The sequence below is a fragment of the Melozone crissalis genome, unplaced genomic scaffold (assembly GCF_028551555.1).
Source record: "Melozone crissalis strain CALT ecotype California unplaced genomic scaffold, PUWL_Pcris_2 ptg000018l_1, whole genome shotgun sequence".
NCBI classification, from domain to species: domain Eukaryota; kingdom Metazoa; phylum Chordata; class Aves; order Passeriformes; family Passerellidae; genus Melozone; species Melozone crissalis.
The window spans coordinates 15051851-15069719 of NW_026535796.1; the positions used below are offsets into that span (position 1 = coordinate 15051851).

At 36.8% G+C, this 17869-nt stretch overlaps 1 protein-coding gene across 8 annotated transcripts in view; it reads right to left on the reverse strand.

Annotated features, from left to right (window-relative positions):
- Positions 1 to 17869, reverse strand: part of LRRC4C (leucine rich repeat containing 4C) — a 483012-nt gene that overhangs the window by 44376 nt on the left and 420767 nt on the right. For 6 of the 8 annotated variants that reach the window (XM_054275195.1, XM_054275194.1, XM_054275199.1 and 3 more), the window contains one exon: positions 8092 to 8224. The exons of the other annotated variants lie outside the window; for them this stretch is intronic. The gene's annotated coding sequence lies outside the window, so the exon portion shown is untranslated. The remainder of the gene's footprint in view (positions 1 to 8091; positions 8225 to 17869) is intronic. 8 annotated transcript variants of the gene reach the window in all.

Consider the following 17869-nt stretch of genomic DNA (forward strand, 5'->3'; position numbering starts at 1 on the left):
AACTTCGGCAAGTAAGACAAGTAAAGTCTAATATTCCATATTCATAAAAGAAGGAAGCTGAAGAACATATTTAGCAAAGTGGAAAGGAGGATGCATGCCAATAAGTTCAAGCAAAGCACTCCTAAATAGAAGATTAGCTTTACATTTCTCACACATCAGATTAAGCCCCATGAAAACCTGATTTCTCTTTTCACCTTATAAAACCTTATTCTTATCGAGTTTTTTAATCAAGCAAAAGTAGAAAATAAAAATATAAAAAAAATACATCTATTGTGAATGGCTGTACATTTTGTTTATGCAGATTTTCTAATTAAGCTTCAGCTGTCATTTGAAACTCATCAGCCTGTTATACTGGGACAGGGGAAAGCTCATCAGGAAAAGATTTCTGGTGGCATTTTGTCTGAACAGAACCATTAGAAGGAAAAAAGCCTGGGAGTGGTACAGAAGAAAATAGCAATGAAACCATACTTCACAAACATGGAGTTAAGAAAGGATGCAAAGCATGATCTGACTTTGATCCAATGCTCAAGAGACTCATCAGCTATCACTCTCTGATCACCTGACTCTGACATAGCAGAGGCATAGCAATGGTGTCATTGCTTTGCACAAATACCTAAACCCATATTTTCCACTCTTTTGCTGCTAATCAGGTAAATAAGAAATTTGATGCAATCAAGAATGATCATTGATTTCACTCTTCAACCATCCAGGATGCACAAAGTTTATATGCAGTTTGAATTTGTTATTGCTAACACAGATCAATCCAATTCAGTGTGCAAGCCTTATTTTTCACTTTTTTCTTTTTGGACCACGACACCTTTTTTTTTTTTTTTTAATTACATTTTTAAATTACCAGCAATTCTGTATCAAATGACAATTTCTACTTATAGAGCCCTTCTTCCTCATACTGGTAATTTTAAATTTAACTTTTAGCTGCAGCAAAGGAATGGATTATGGTGGCTCCCAGATTTGTCGCTAGTGGATATTTGACAACATTTATCATTATTGTGGAACTCAGCAGCTAGCTGCAATGCTTAATATATTCTTAGAAGAGATCAGGACAGGAGAAATGGGGAGATCTCTTGCTTATAACTAAAAGCATAGCGGACTGCGTCTTGCCAAAACTTTACTATTCCTGGCAAAACTAAATAGGGATACTCATGCCACTGAACAATATTTTCTGGTTTAGCTATTAATCCTTTGTTATAAAAAGGGCTACTTTATTTTCAAGGCAGTGTATGGGACTGGAGACAGGACCATCCTTGCCTCTCTCTATGCAACATCCATAACTAAGACAGCTTTTCTTTGTTTAGACATTTTAAGGTAATTTTCAATTGTAGTGTCTCAAATCCTCAAAGAACTATAAATATATGAAATAATAAATTCAAAGTGGAGCTTTCTGTGGAGAAAATGGCCCAGATTTTCAGATCAAAGTCACTAGGGAAGAGGTTCTACCCCCTGCAACTTTCTTAATGCTGCATCTCTGTGTCTTTGTAAAACTGAAGTAATGATCAAACAGAAGTTGCAAAGATAAATTACCTACTAATTTTCACTTATGCTGCTTCTAAACATGAAATTTTGCTATAGAATCACATTTTCGAATGCAATATTCAGAGAAGTTGAGCACTTCTGTGTTGCTCAGTTATTAAATAAATTAACCCGTGCACTGTCCCTTTTGTTCTGATGCAGCATATTTTTCTCTATTCATCAGAGGCTCATTGTTTACAGTGTTACTTCATGTATCTAAAGGAGTAAATGACTCTGAAGTCAAATACTTTTCTATTCATCCCAGAAAAAAGTTTTAAAAGAAATAGAAGTCAATAGCTGTAAATCAAGAGGATTAAATAATTGCTTCTCTCATTGCAGCATCTGAATGATATAGACCTCTCTTTTATTCAGCTCAAAAAGCTCTTTTCATAAAATATCAAAGGCACTGCCATAATATAACAATGTTAGAAAACTATTAGAAATAATATTATGACAAAGTGCAATAATCAACTTGGCCAATATAAAGCAATGCTGTAATATTTAAGAAATATATTCACAGTTTAAACAGGACAGTTTAGTCCTGTTAACTGCTATGTTCCACGTGGCATAAAATCAGCCTTGTTTGTACTGCTCATTTGCTTTATATAAAAAGTGCAGGGATTGCCCTCAACATAATTTTCAGGTTTTTCTAAATCAGTTCAAATATCCATGTGACTGAAATGAACAATGACTTACTGGATTAAAGCAATCTTCAGCCTACAGAGGCACGGAATACCCAGGTCTGCTTGGTGATGTGGGTTTCCTCTTTGCCATCTGCTTCTAAGCAGGAGGAACAGAGAACTGTTCTGCCAGAGGGAATTCCTTCCCAAAGGCTGATACTTGGCATTCACAGTTCCCATAAGAATGCTTAACAGAGCAGCAGGAAGCACTCTCAGCACTGGTGTCTCGAGGTGCAGCTCCTTTTCCACTGCTCTCACATTCTTCTGCCCTTTCACCTCTAGCTCTGCAGACAGCCCTACTGTCTCACTGTGGTGCATCTTGATCCTGAACGTAAGACAGGCTTACACAGAAAAAAGTTATACCTAGCAAAATTTGAGATTAATCTGAGATTTGCTTTATGTAAAGCAAGCAAACAGAACATTGCAAGATAAAAATAAACCCCCAAACTGACCATAAATCACCATTCTATTCTAACCTTACAAGTACGCTTCATTCACATCTATCATGCACCTTTCTTTCAATGTGCACTTGCTCAAAGGCCATATAGACATGAATTCTCTCCCTTCCCCTCACTTTATGAGGTTCCACAAGAATAACTTCCATCCCTGCTACTTTGGGTAGATTTAAATGTCCTGAGAAGTTCTAGCTGCAGTCAGGTAATTTGTGTAAGTAAGGTGTATTAATCTGCTTTTTTAACAGTCACACTGCCTAATCCAGACTGTTCAATATTCACTTCTTCAATCTTCCAGATTTCAATAGCTTCATGATAAATATTACATTGGACACTGGATACAAACAAAAGATGTTATGCATCTGATTGCTGGTATGCTAACAATTTCTCACCGAGATCTCACCTTCTTCAGCAGATGCAAAAGTCACCTCAATAAAAAATGATCTACTTGATGCATTTGAGAGTAAAATCTTTCCCTCCCCTTCACCCTGCTTAAATATGTTCTCTTTTGCAAGTAAATCTTTAAAGCAATTTGAAGCTGATCTTTTGTTATCTATCAATTTTATATTGCCAAATCAACAACTTGTGTTTTCCAAATTCCCAATATGTCAAGGGCATAAGGGGAAAAAAATTCTTATTAGGTATTCAGATCAACTCTTCCACATCCAGTTTTATTCTACTGTAGTCAAAGCAAAATTTCTGTTAAAGGAAATGTTAAAAATTGCAGGACATAATTCTGGAACAGTACAGGAACCACAATATTCAGAGGAAGGTACCTGAACATCCAGTCTTACAAAGAGTAAATACCACAAACTGCTCTCCTTCAGTATCAGATGACCAGTTTTCTGCTGCCTATCACAATTGAACTTGAGAACTGAAAAGGGAAATCATAATTTATCAAACTAAGAGGAGCATAATTGGTAAGAAGTTACATAATAACAGAGAAAAAACAAGAGAAAAAAAAAGGCAGATGACCAAAGCCCAATCCTACAGACATGAAGAAAATAAAGAAGTAATTTGAGAGACTGAATTATTGGCATTCTCGCACACTAAGGGGACCAGCTTTTCAACTATTTTTAATCAGAGAAGAATTTTACACAGTAAGTTTAAATAAAAAGAATATGAAACATAAGAAAACTATTATAAACATTGTTATCAGCTGTGGACAGAGTAATTTAAATAGCATTCAGTGATGCAGGTGAAGGCTGTCTGGTAGCTCATCCCTTTCATATTTCATTTCTCAGATAATTTCAAAGATCCAATGGTCTATCCTTGTCATGTCACAGGCTTTAGTCCTTTCCTGAAATATTGAAGGAATTGCTGCTGTCCTGTCTCTATTTGACTCTTAAGGGTTATTGACTTTGGTTCTGCCTAAGGGTTCTTTCTTCTAAGACAAAACCTCAAGATCTCTTGGTGCTTTCTTGCCTGCTAGCAAGGGGTACTGCCAGTTTTGCATGCTCATGCTTTGTGACTGTAGTCTAATTAATCTCCAGCTGTGTAGAGCTTGTTTTGCCCACACAGACATTCAAGAGACAAGCTTTGTTCTAAACACGGCTATGGGATTTGCTAGGTGAAAAGAACTTCTGTTTTGATTTAAATATCTCATTTCTTCTGTTCTGTTTCAAACTCTGGGGCGTGCCTCATTTTCAAATGGAGATTTTCATTATGTCTAAGAACATAATTAATTCTGAAGCTGTATACACTTCACTTAATTTGAAAGGTTTGGACTTTTCCATAAATCATGGAAGACAAATGGTTCCTCAGCTGTTACAAAACAGGAAACAAAATCAAACCCTGCACTGACTACTATGACTTTACTCTAAATACCCTCAAAGGGGCACAGTGACTGAAATTTCAGACCCATTAATTTTAAAGTGTACCAAAAGAAAATATTGATCAAACAGACCAGCAAAATGCAGCCACTTGTAAACTGACCAGCCAAAGATATGCACAGAAAGAGTTCTATTTGCTAGGACAATCTGAAACATTTGTCATTCATACCAGAAGCAGAATCTGGTCAGAATTCAAGGCTATATACTTAGTACTGATATCAGATCAATATCACTAGAGTCCAATGAAGATGAAAGCCTCTTACTGAAAACATAAATTACCCCTTAACATCAAGATCTCAAGTTATATTAAAACAGCACTCTTATCTTCTACCTTCAGTCCAAATGGCATTTCAAGAATAGTTCACATGAAACACAATTTAAGCAGGGAATCGGAGACTGAAACATCAATCCATTAGGTTTCCTATTTCTCAGGAAGTTTTAGGAGGGAAGAAGTTCAAATTTCACTCAATCTCTTGCAGATGAAGATATCACAATGACATCCCCTCTAATTTCAATTTCTTTCCCTATTTGTCTTGAGGGGTTGTAAAGTCTTTTTCCAGTGTAAAGCCTGAAATACAAATGATTCTCTATGGCATTGTTGGATTCATAGAACTATAGAATATCTGAAGTTGAAAGGATCATCAAGTCCAACTCCCTGTTTCTCACAGGACTACCTAAAACTATATCATGTGACTAACAGCATCATCCAGATGCTCCTTGAACTCTCTCAGGCTTAGGGCCATGGCCATTTCCCTGGAGAAGCCCATGGCAGTGACCAACCACCCACTGGGTGAGCAACCTCCAATCTGAAGTTCCCCTGGTGCAGCTTTATTCCATTTCCCTGTGTCTTGTTGCTGGCCACTAGAGAGAAGAAATCAGCACCTTCCCCTTTGCGGTCCCCAGAAGGAAGTCCTAGACTGCAATGGGGTGGCCCCAGCCTTTCCTTCTCCAAGTTGAGCAAACCAAGTGACCATAGATGCTTCTAATAAGTCTTGCTCTTAGGACCTTTCACCATGTTGGTTGCCTGTGGACAGAGTCTAATAGGTCAATGTGCTTCTTTTGAGGTCCCCAAAACTGCACTCAGCACTCGAGGTGGGGCTGCAGTGTAGAGTGGGACAATAATCTCCCTCAACCAACCAATGATGCTGTGCCTGATGCACCCCAGGACACAGCTGGCTCTTTTGGTTACCAGGGCACTGCATATTGAATTTGCCACTGACCCAGTTGCCAGATCTCATTCTGCAGGGCTGCTCTCCAGACTCTTCCTCTGATTTGTACATACTACCACACCGACCTGTCCCCAGTGGAGAATCCTGCACTTGCTCTTGTGGTTCAAGTTGCAGAAGTTTGTGGAGGACTGTTGCCTGTGGGATGGACTCACAAAGGAGAAGTTCATAGAGAACCATCTCCCTTGGGAGGGACCGCACACTGGATCGGGGGAAGGATTCCTCTCCCTGAGCAGTGGCAGAAACAACCCAGGATAGCCTGGTCATAACCCTCATTCCCTGTCTCCATGCGCTGCTGGATGTGGGGAGGTGGAGCTGGAAATGAGAGAGGGATGGAGGAGTGTGTTTTTAAGATTTATTTTACCTCTCATTATCCTGCCCTGATTTTTTTAGTAATAAGTTCAGTTAATACCCACAGTTTGAGTCTGTTTTGCCCATGATGGTATTTGGGGAATGATCTCTTCCAGTCCTGATCTCAACCCATTAAATGCTCTTTATATTTTCTCTCTCCTGTCCAGGTGTGGGGGGGATTGACAGAGAAACTTTGGTGGGTACTGGACATCTGGCCAGGATCAAGCCCACTACACTGATCATGCTGTGTATGTTAGCATAAAGGCATTTTAAATGTGCTCAGAACATCATTGAGCAGACTGATGGACCTGCTAGCACATCATCCCACAAACATTGGCATGCTACCCTCAGGCTTTTCACTAGTGAACCTGGTTTTATCCCTTTCTCACTTCAAATCTAGTTTAAAGCTCTTTTAATGACATCTATCAACTATTGGGCAAAGATCCTTTTTCCCCTTCAAGAAAGGATTATCACTAAAGCATCAGCAAAGCAACATTACAGAAGTTCCATGAGAGCCTGCCCACATTGCAGGTACAAAAATGCAACCAAGATGCCTTAAACACAGTAAAGGACTGACACCGGGTCCTCTGGATCTCAGACCAGATCCAACCATGAGCAAGCTCTTCCTGTCTTTTGTTTACAGTAAAGTATCTAAGACAAATTGGTGTAATTTTTTGTGAAGACTACTGGGCCCTTACTAAAAAAAGCCCCATAAACTCATTTCTACAAGATAATAGAAAACCAAATTAGGTCTGGAAAAGCTAGGTTGTTGAAAAGTAGATTATAAGCTGAAAACTATCCCATCTATAAATGTAGGAGGCAAGGCCTCCCTTTCTTGTATCAAACCTTTCTTCTGTGACAACTTTGTGAATTGTAGCAGTAGATTCTCTGAACTGTTTTAATGAATGAATGCCAGGGTGCCGGAGGGAACTCATCAGCAACAAAAGGAAGGTATCTCCCAGGCACATTTGAAAGCCTAACCTAGTATTCAACCAGCCAAAATATCTATACTGAGCAAAGAAAAATATTTCCCCATTAAATGATATTTTATGGTTTTTCGGTGTCTCATGAGATGTGGAAATAGATCCTTATGAAAACTTTTGCATCAAAAATCCCATTTTATTTTCTACCAGTGTGATTTTCCATTGTTACTTTTTTTGCACTCTGCATACATTAAGGCACATTAATAAAGGGAAGAAGCAAGGCAGTCTGTCAGATATTTCAAAACATACCATGGGAAATGATTGGTTTAGGATGAGTGAATAAAATCTGTTTGTTCAGCAAACTTAATTTTAGCTGAGAACCAAGAAATGTGTGTATAGCATGGATATATGATAAGTTAACTGGGCTCAAAAATACACCATATAGCTGGGCTTTTGGGACTGCAGAAAATGTTTTGATGCTTCATGGCTCAACTTTCAACACGAAGGAGAAAGCATTACAGTTATTCTGAGAGATGACACGTTTTTAGTTTGCACATTCTCTTGGACTTCTGAAATGCTGGGAACAAAAGCATCCATAGTTAAAGCTTCAGGGTAGGAAGAGAGTCTCCACAAGTGCAGTAGCTAAGGTGAGATTGAAAGAACCCCAAAAAACATGATTATGTACTTTTAAAAATTCAACTATTAGCTCTCCTTGTGAAAGAACATTTTACTCTGCTAAATTGTTATAGGGCTTATAAACTGGCATTTTCAGGATTTAATTCCTATAAAGAATTTTAATTCCTATAAATTTCTTGGAAAGTTACTGTAAATTCATTATTTGTATTCTCTTACAGGTCCACAGGAAAACAAGAAAACCCCTGTAAGATACAGCATCCAAATTCTCTCTCACACAAGGATGGGAATTGAAACTCAGCACAGTTTAAAAAGCTCAGAAAAGATATTCAAGGGATGCTGTATGAAGAGTCAGACAACAACAAAGGTTTGTGCTCCCCTTCCCTACCAGTTTGCTGCCATGCATTCCAACACACCCGTGGAGCCTGAAAAGCTGACTTGCATAACAATATCCTAACGTGAATTACCTTTTCAGTAGGATTACCGTCTCGGGAGGTGATGTTTCTCCTCGTTTCCCAAACTACCCCTGGACCTTCTCATCCTACTAGCCCATTGGAGACTGTTCCACAGAGCTGCCTGGACCCCCCCACAGCATCCACCCTGTGGAAGAAACACAGATTGAGAAACTGTGATGCAGCAGTTAAATTTTCTCTAGACATGAATTGATGACATGGAGAGAGAATAACTCAGGTAGAATAAACCATGATCTAGAGCTGTCACACACAATCTGGGAAGGGAGGGGAGTTGTAGGATTACAGTGCCCCCTCAATATATGTAGGTGTGGCAGACCTGCTGAAGGCACAGTTATTTTGAGAAGACTTTTAAGGAACAAATACAAACAGAGATTTCAAAGGCAGCAATTAGTCAATAATGTGATCACTTAATCTTACAGACGACAACCTTGCCTTGCCTGTTGGAAATGCCTGTATTTTTGCATACTTAGCAGTAATAGGAAGGGGGTGGTTACTTCTGTATTTCTGTAATAAGTAGCTTCATCATACACCATAGAGGGCAAGGTGGTAGAATTCAGGTCTTTTTCTGTCATTAGTGACAGTGAAACTTGTCTGTGTACACCTCTTGAGGGCAAGGTATTCCTTCCAGCATGGAGACTATCTTCTTTGTTTAAAAATTAATTAATTTGATAAATAGTTTTCAATTTATAGCCTCTATATAATGCATCAAATTTCTGTATCAGTAATAAGTAAAGATTATAAATAATCATGCATAAAATTTCATAGCTTCAAAACACAGATCGGTATGAGATTTAAAAGAGGGGTTTTTTTTTCTTTTACTATTTAAAAAAAATTAATTTGCAAAAGAAAAATAAATTCTACTATCTCTTGTTTATGACAAAAGACAATTGAGCAAATCATGACTTCAGATAACTCATAAGTCACTGATTCTGTTTTTCAAAGACCTGCCTGCTTTCTATTCCTTTGGCCTTGGCTGCCTAGCAACCTCCACAGAGCTTTCTTAGTCTATACTAATTCTGGAGAGTTTTCATTTATATATTTATTTATGAGAATGTCTATAAGGAGGATGCAGAAACAAAGAGCTGTTTGTTCCTTCCTTCTAACAGTGGATTCCAAACATGTCATCTCAGTGTCTCAGTGAAGGACACAGTTCTCAGTTTTGCAGAGGTACCTGCCCCCTTGATTTTGCTTGGGAAAAAGCTGTTTCTGTTAGACAAAAGCTTAGTCTCTGTACAAAACTACTGATGTAACAGGCACTGGTATTTCTTGCCCTCCCTGTTGGTTTGATTCATTGATAAGTTTTTTCACCCTGGATTCCTAGGTCCTTATGTAAGGTTACAGTGCTCATGCAGCCTGCAGCTCTTACTTAACATGAAGACAGTTTGTGCTACTGCTCTGGGTCACCAACAGTTCCAGTATCTAGAGGGAAATGGAGACTAAAGCTGATCTGCTGTGTCTGTGACTCAAAGCAGGACAATCTGGAAGGTTTGGATGGGACTGCTTGTTATAATAAGTAGTTTGGAACAGGATATGGACTGTCTTTCCCTGAGCCAGTCATCAGCTTTGCATGGAAAAGACTATTTCCTCAGGGGTTTTTCTGTTGTTTGGAGTTTTTTTTTCCTTCATTATAAGTGCAAAATTGGGGATTTCACAGAAAATATCTCTATGCTACATTAAGAAAATACATATTCTCTTGCCAGTTCTATTCAACCAGCGCTTTGCAAATACTTTATGCCCTTATCAACACAGCAATCTCCTCCAATTGAAAAGAAGGGGAAAAAAAACAAGAGAGGAAGGGATCATCAAATATGTGCCCTGAAAAGCTTAACAGGCTCTCTCAAATGATGTGGCAAAAAAATGCCAGGTATTCGTAGTTTGCAGTCACATGGTGTGGATGCAGGGTTTGTGTCTCACTACTTCCAACCCTGAGCTCCGACAGATGAGGTTGCATTTACTTCTGGATCACACTGAAGCCTGAAACACAACAAATCAATATGTCTTAAGATATCTCAATATACCTTAATCACTTGATTCCATTTTTTTTCTGATTAAGTTGACCTTTAGCTATGTTCTGTCCTTAATGGAAATGCAGGGATTTACGTTCTGTGACAGAACATAAATCTGAAACCAGATCTTCTAACTTCCACTCAATTTCTTACCAACAGGGCTACATACATAAAGATTATGTTGTTGTAAGTTGTAGGATTATGGAAGCATTTTTAAATCTTGGTGTTTACATATACTTATGAATCAGTAAAAAATTACTCCCAATTCAATAGTAGGGAAAGAATACATTTTTAAAAATCTCCTCAATATTGTAAAAGGCAACAAAAATATTGGTATATTGCCTGGGTGGTGTATCGGTATCCAATTAAATAAAATAAAAGTAACAACACAAATGATAGGGATTATTCAAAAATTACCTGCTGGTTAAAATAAAGACATTTTGTAGAGCAACTTACAAACAGTGAAAACACTCCTAGAAACTAAAATAAGCAAAATTATTCAATAAACAGGAGGAAGAAAGTTACTAGAAGTAAACAGAGGCCTAGGATTTCTTTTTTCTATTCATGGACTAACAATAAACAATTTTTCAAGTTCCTTTCCCTCTGTCATTCCACACAGTAATGTAAATTTGTAGTTAGCAGCAAATTTCTCAATCTGTACTCCTCTGAGTTATTGTAATACAAATAAATTCCAAATATAATCCAAAACTAAGTAGTTGCTTATTCAAAATGAGTTTCCATACGTATGTTCATTTTTCACAGAGCATGATTATTATAGCAAAACTTGAGCATGTGGTGTTTCCTCCCCTTACGAAGTATGATCACAATTACATATGTTTTTAAATGTTAAGTCAAACTCTCTGAAAATAAACCTACTGAAGGGTACCAGAACCACAGACTCACATGTCTGTTTTCTCACTTACTTTTGTGAGAAGTCTGCTTTTAATAAGTTCAAGGGCATGTAGATAGACAATAGAGAAAAACTTCTTCATGCATTTTTATTTAAGAAAATGTATAATAGGGTTTTCTACAGAATGAATAAAGTTGAACCATGCTAAAGCAGCTAGAAAAGGAAATTCAATGAGAGAAAATGAACTTTCCCAGGGCATATGGAAAAAAAAAATTTCCATGCAGCCCCATTCAAAATTTCAGAGACTATAATTAGGTACTAAATCTACTACATTTAGACTGGAAACCCTCACCTGCCATGCATTTATGCTCCCAAAAGAAGAGAATACTAAAAAGAGATGGAATCCTCCCTCCCTCCCTTCCTCAAGAAAGAGATTCAAAATGCCTTCAGTTTCTGGATATGGACTACAGAAAAATAAAATGCTAGGGAGGGTGTGGGGAAAAGTAATTACAAAGTAAATGAAGCTTTAGTGGGAAAAAGAGAACAAGAAAATTATCATCAACATGAAAGTGTAATCTTTGCTTGAATAACTAACTCACCAAAGAGAATTGCAAGAAACCTTTTCAAAACAATCAATATTATTATTCCAACACTCATCTAATTTCAAGTGCACTGTATTTACTTCAGACTTAGGCCAGTAACTGATCAAAATTTGGTCTAAAATATTTAAATATTTTCTGACAATTCATTATGCAATAAGTAAGAAAAACTCATTGAAGTTATAACTGGGCTTTAGTCATTGTTCTCAAAGCAGCTATATTTTTACAGATTGCAAATGGATGAAAAAATCTGCAGTAAAAAGAATATTTATAATGAAAGACTAAACATAGTGACATATGCTACCATGATGATAGTAAAGAACATAAATAAGCAGAAGAGAAAAAACAGTTACCCAGTTCCTGCTATTTTTAATAAATACCACTAACAGGGTAACATTCAACTGCCAAAAGAAAGGAGGTTGTTATACTCTGTTACTACGTCTGGCCCTGAGCTGCCATTCCAGAAGAGCACAAGTTTCTTGTAGATTCAAGGCCTTGTCTGCCTGCTCCTGAAGTCTTGGGTAGGCTAGGATGTGTGAAATAGCATTAAATTCTGTTATTTATGAATCTGAGTCACTTGCAAGCTGTTAGTAGAAATGTGTGTGAGCGCTGGTTACATACATGTTAAATAACAAGAGTAAAATCAATAAAACAGAAAATCATAGTGTGCTATGCCCACATAGGACTTTAACCTCAGGATACAAAGAGAAAATACTAGAAAGCTCCTTAAAGAATGGTGTGTGTACACAAATTCTATACTAGCAGTAAATATGAAGAATTTAGAGCTAAATCTCACCTCTGACTGCTGACTCACTGTGCAGTAACACAAGCTAATGGTGCTTCCTTGATGGTTCAAAAAGTTGTTCTTGCTAGCTTTTATTCCCTTCAGTTTTTGACATATTCTGCCATTTCAGAGCTCTATTTTATTTAACATGTTTAAAAGAGCAGAACTTCTTTAGACTTCAGAATCTGCCAAACCTCCAAAACTGTGATTATTTATGGCCAAGGTCATAACTACATTTTTTCCTGATATTTTATCTTAGTTAAACCCTGAGTAAGAATTATTCTCTTGCATAAAACCTGTACTTTCTATATATACTGCACTTCTCCTTTTTCTTCTTTCAAGAATGCCAGATGGAAGCAAACCAAAGAATAGTTGTATGCCTGGTATGCTAATTATTTTAATATTTCTGCATTTGAGTTTAGCAGATGAGGGTGAGGTAATTCTGCATGGTTATCTCTCCAAAACCAATTCAAATAAGGTGCACATTCTAAATTCTAAAATAATTTTCTCTCTGATCTGCCGCAGCAAAGATATTCACTCATACACTATTGATTGGAAATGTTTTTGTACATCTAATCAATAAACGAGTTAATATGTGTTAAACCAATCTTCTCGACTATTTGTCTTGCTCAGCCTAACTAATACCAAGCTGTGAGTGATTCATTTCAGAGCAGCAGTACAGTGTGAAAACCAGACTGGTGTCTTTTTAATGTGAGTGTCTGTGTGTGCTTACAAACACAAAATGTCATTAAAAATATTTTCCCCTGACAATATTTCCCCCATTTTAAGATCAGTTCTATTGACTCTTAATAATGGTCTCCAGATACTCATCTGACAAATGGCTGTTTAATTTATTTTTTACTGTGAAAGATTTGACCTGGTTTGTTCATCTATAAATACACATTTTTGTACTGTAGACAGAAATATGCATTTGTTTTAGCTTTCATCCCTGCTGTGTTTGTATAACACAGTAGGATATTCACAAACAGAAAGAATAGAGATCGAAGTACATTTGATAGTGTTTGCTAGCATTTTAAATGCAGAAAAAAAAAATTAGTGACTACTTCATCAAGTGCTAAACTCACTATGGCTGAAATGAAACAGAGACTGCGCCAGAGAGAAAAAAAATCTTCATGTTAGGTGGAAAAACAACCCAAAGCAACAGGATGAGTGCTACTGAGTTCTACTGAACTGGTAATTTTAAACTTATATTCACCTCCCCTAACAGCATATCTGATGTAGCTCCAGCTTAGCAATGATTATAAGGAATTTTGCTATACCAGAAGGTAATATCATCAAAGCATTCTGTGAGAATCTTTATCTCTACAAAAAAAGGAAGGTGATCATCTTAACAGATCTAGAGCCGCAGAAAAATTCAGAAAGAAATTTTGAGTTCCACAGTCCTATTTTAATCACAGTAAGACTCAAGTCACTATTTTTGAAGAGCAGCTAAACCCTTTTTTTTTCTTTTCAAAATGAAAACAGAAATTCTCTATTGTTAGTAGTATTGTTATTGTTATTATTTATGTGAATTATTCCTATTTTCTATTCCCCTGCTGGTGTATATGTTGCTTATATCAAAATTTTACAAATCTTTTACCAACTTAATGCCATTTTGTAGTATTAGAAGTGAATTTATGTAAATCAGTTTCAGAAACAAAGCATGGAAGACAAAGGGCTGGGGCTAAATAACATTTAAGATCTGTTGTGATCCAAGCAATTTTTAAATTCTGTTATATGAAAGGAATTACAGGACGCTCCTCTTCACTAGTTCATGTGGATACTTCCTAATCACAATTCATTTCCCACAACACAGAGTTTCCAAATAAAGAAAATTTCAATAATATTAATAATGCAAAAGACCTATCCCCTTATTTAATTTATTTTCCGCCCTTTGTACCCTCAAAGTATTGTGAAAGAAAGTGACATCATTTGCTGATGTTGCACATGGGAAAAAAACTTATTCCCTGAGTTATGAAAAAGAAAGATTTTGAAAGGTGCCTGCTTTGTAGCTGAAGAACTTCTTTCAGAAGATTTGAAGAATACGATTTATCTTATACTAATGAAGAAGGTGATTTATTTACAGTATAGGTGCATAGTCACATATCATTGCTACTCTTGAGGTGAACATAAGGTGGAGGCTGACAAACAGGGACTGAAGCAGAGCTAATATTATTCCCTGCAACATACTGAGTAGAAATAGCTGAATCTTGCATTGCTGGAAGGGGATATGCACTGTTACCTGCAAAAGAACAGGGAAAAATCCCCAAATTGTTATTGGAAACTGAAAAAAACCCCACCAAACAATTGATGTAGAGCCATTAAAGATCAAAATATTTTTAGTGCTATTGCAACAATGTAGTCTACTAGTACAAAGCAAAGCAGTTAAAAATGTCTGTTGCTATCTTATCTGGAAATTGTTCACAAATTAGTGATGCATTTCTCTTCTAATAATGACATTTTTAAAAAATTTCCAGAAATAAATACAGCTAAAAGCAATTAAAACCTATAAATTACAGATTAATTATGTGTCATTGGTCATCTAGTGCAATGCTGATGGTTCAGATGGGATGACCCAACCTTAACAGCTAGAAACAGGCAAGAAAGTATTTGAACATTTCAGGAAAAGAAATGGAGGCTTTAAACATGTAAAGGACATAAAAATATATTTTTTTCCCTTTAAAGAGAAGGTGTTTTGGAAATTATGCTCAGTTTAAAGCAAGTTCTCTTCCCTCTGAAGAGTAAAATGGGAATAGTTAGATCTCTAGATCTCTACCAGGAACATTTGCTTCCTGTTACACTGATTACCAAGATGTGAAAAATACCATCAGTTCCAGCTCAGTACTCCAGTTTTCCAAAACTGTCAAAACCGTATTCATGCAAAAGAAGTATCCACGCAAGCATAATGAAACGATCTGATAGAAAATGGCACAGACAACCACAGGCAGTGGTGCCCAGCTTATGAACCCTCATTAAGATACATGAACTCAGCTTGTACATTTTTCTCTCCAAAATATGCAGTGTCCATTTTCACATGGCAAATTTGGAATCAAATAAAAGTAGTAACCTGTAGGCCTTATAAAGTCTCAGAGCAGACTTAGACTTTGCAAGCAGGTTATCTGGTTAAGCATTTTAGAAATATTTGCAAGCAGAATTTTATCATCTCAAGTATTAATTTCTATGGTCTGGGAATTACAGTTGTACCTGCATTAATATCGCCTTTTTATTGCAAATAAAGAATGGTGAAATTTGCAGAAATATCCCTTTCACCTTTTTTTTTTAATTCTACACTTAAATTTAGTCTAATTTTTTAGATACAGTGCAATGAATGTGTAATAATCCATAATATTTTTTTAAACATAATTAAAAGTGCCCACACTTCCTAGGGAAAAAAAGATTGGTTATTTGAAAGAGCAGCAGTGCAAACTTTCATCTTTTGCATATAATCTAGTAGATAAACTACTTGCAAGGAATGAGGGATACTCAGTTCAATTCCTGCTTCAGTTTGAATTGAAGCTCTTCCAGAAAAAAAGTTTATTTCATAGCACTAAGGTAGGAAAAGACCTCTGTGGTCACCAAGCCTAACCATCAACAAGCGCCACCACAATGTTCATCATAAAACCATGGCCTCAGCTGCCAAAAACACGTCTTTTGAACACTTCCAGGGATGGTGACTGGGATGGAACCACTTCCCTGGGCAGTCTGATCCAATGCTTAACAACTCCTTCTGTGAAGAATTTTTTCCTAATATCCAGTCTAAACCTCCCCTGACACAGCTTGAGGCCGCTTCTTCTCTTCCTGCCACTTGTTACCTGAGAGAGGAGAAACTCCCACCTCACTACAACCTCTTTTCAGGTGGTTGCAGAAGTGATAAGGCAGACTTCGTGCCCCTGAAGCAGAACCATACTTGCTAACCATGTAAAATTTCTGGGGACAAAAGAAAAAGAGGGAGCACACATGGTGGTGAATCTGGACATGGAAAGATAGTTCTGGTTCAGAACTGGGTTCTTTTTTGTTTATTTGGGATTATTACCATAGTAACAAGATCATATAAAATGTACCTTCAAGATCAGTAATCCAAAGCTGGTCTAGAAATCAATTGTGGCCTTTGCAGTCTACCTTAGACACTGCTCACCAGAGTATTGCAAAGACCCTTATCTATGGATATTAGATACAATATATTGATTAGTATATTGAAATACACCCTAGAAAACAAGTTTGTTCTCCTTAACAGCACACTCATGAAAACCTTTTAAACAGAGTTGAAGAGATTTCAGCTCAATTAAATCTACAGTAGACAAAACCCCTGCATGTATTCTTGCCTAGTCATATTTCAAGAAGGATGAAGAGAACACCTCACTGAGACTTACCAAATGTTTAGCCTCCTCCCTAAAAAAAACTGTTACAAGTTTTATCTAAATGATTTTAGACTACAAACTTTATCACTTTTTGAATTTCTGTCTTGAACATTCATAACATTTTGTATGAAAGGCCATTTTTATCCAACATAAGGAAAAGTAAAAAAGGAAGAAAAAAAATATCACACCTTGTGTGACTGCAGTTGTCCAGGGCTGGACTATGCAGGAACTTGTGAGGCAATTTCTCAACAGGAAAGGGAATTGTGCTGCACTACTGCTTAACTTGACAAGCAGCAGCACAGATTGACCAGGGGACCAAGTCTGGAATACAAGGTATAAAATAAAACCTGGACCATTTTTTATGCTTGTATTCAGTAATGTTAAGGAAATGGACAACAATTATACTGAACTCCTGAGTGGAGGGGAGAGGAAAAAAGTAAAATAACACATCCAGAAACAAATAATTATGGAACTTCGCAAACATGTCAAACCACAACTTCAAATGACAATCTACATTGTAAAAAATTCAACAGGTATCAATGTATTAAAGAAGGAATCTCAGTTTTGCTAAAAGAAAAACAAAACAAAACAAAAAACCAAAAAAACCGTATAAATATGAAATTTGATAGCAAATTCCCATGATTTCCCCCCTTTCTTCAAATACTCTTCAGAAATAAAATTTAGTCTTTGGCTGAGATCCAGTATAATCAGTCTAACTTTCAAATCAAGAAGGAGATATTGTACCCAAGCGACTAAAAATCCCTAAGAAAACTCAAAATCCCAGCAAATTATGCTGCTATTAGACTTCAGAGACCATCATACTTTTGGCACATCTTTAAAATGGTGGGCTTAGTGGTTTAGAGAAATATTAAATTCTCTCATGAAGAATTTCAGACCTCCTCTTTCCAGATAATTCTCCACACTTTCCCTGATTTCCCCTAGCCTGTGGCAAAAATCTCGTTGCAGATGAGCACAGCACCCAAGCTCCTGACACAGCCACATGGAGACATTTATTCCAACATAACCAGTTCTCCATCTATTCTCTTGTCAGGGCTTACACGTAATTATCTCTAAAGTCTGTGTTTTCTTCAATTTGAATCATGCAATACAGTCATGAGGTGAAAACTGATATTTTGTTGACTTGCTAATTAAGAAAGTAGATGGAATACTTGAAG